This window comes from Aplysia californica, unplaced genomic scaffold, assembly GCF_000002075.1.
Source record: "Aplysia californica isolate F4 #8 unplaced genomic scaffold, AplCal3.0 scaffold00184, whole genome shotgun sequence".
NCBI classification, from domain to species: domain Eukaryota; kingdom Metazoa; phylum Mollusca; class Gastropoda; order Aplysiida; family Aplysiidae; genus Aplysia; species Aplysia californica.
The window spans coordinates 794652-795841 of record NW_004797454.1 but is presented as its reverse complement, the minus strand read 5'-3'; positions in this window follow the sequence as shown (position 1 = coordinate 795841).

Here is a 1190-nt window from a genome sequence, read left to right as displayed (position 1 = left end):
CTGTCTGTCTGTCTGTCTGTCTGTCTGTCTGTCTGTCTGTCTGTCTGTCTGTCTGTCTGTCTGTCTGTCTGTCTGTCTGTCTGTCTGTCTGTCTGTCACAAAGGCAGTCACAGCATCCACAACGACAGTAAACTATACAAAAACAAAACAATGGCCTATTTCTTTAAACTATTTTTTTTTCTTCTAAAATTCTAAGATTGATAATGTTCGTGTCCTCCGCACAGTATCAAATGTCGCCCACTTGGGTCACTTTATCAATGAATAATTAATCCCAAGGAGGCCCAGGAGCGGATTGTATAGATGAGAGGCAGGTCACTTAAAGGGCACCAAGATGATTATGCCCGCATTGTTCATGTCTGGGAGGGGATGAGAGCTCTGGAAGACGAGTGTTAGTGTGTATGTGCGTTTACGTGTGGGTGTCGGTGTTGGTGTGTGTGTGTGTGTGTGTGTGTGTGTGTGTGTGTGTGTGTGTGTGTGTGTGTGTGTTTGTGTCTGTGTGTGCGTATGTTCAGAAAAACGACAAAACAAAGATTCACTTCCTGCAAAAAATTTTTTTTTTTTAATCTGCCCCTGCCTTTTTGCATGGCGTTGACATTAATATTATACCCACAGCACACACACTCTCAATCCATTTCATTTGATTCAGTCGGTGCTAGTCAGATTCTCCTTCACACAGAGGCAAAAGCTTCTATTTAAGCACAATTCTACCCAGTTCAACTGATTCAAATGTGATCTTCAAAATCAAAGGTGAGTTGCTGAGCGCAAAATCTAAACTGAATTGTCTGCCCCTACTTCTTGTAAATGTTGCGTATGTCCTTCTTGGGGCTAAAAACAAACAAAAAACAAACAAAAAACAAACAAAAAACAAACAAAAAACAAACAAGAAGAATAACAGCGGCGGCTGCCCCGAACGAGAAGCAAGAAAACAACTAAATACAAAGGACAAAAAGCAACAACCAGAAAAATGGAAAGAAAATTGCACTCGCACCAGCACCCTTTTCTTTTATTTCTAGATCTAGATCACAATAAACATTCGAAGCAACTAATTATTAGGTTTTTACATTTTTGTGTCTTGTTCATGCCTGAGTCTTTCCATTTCCTGTAGTTTTTTATCTATACATTCAGTCATTGTGTTTGTTTTTTAATTTTGAAAAAAGGAAAGCAAGGGAAACGTTTTTTATAAAGTTGGG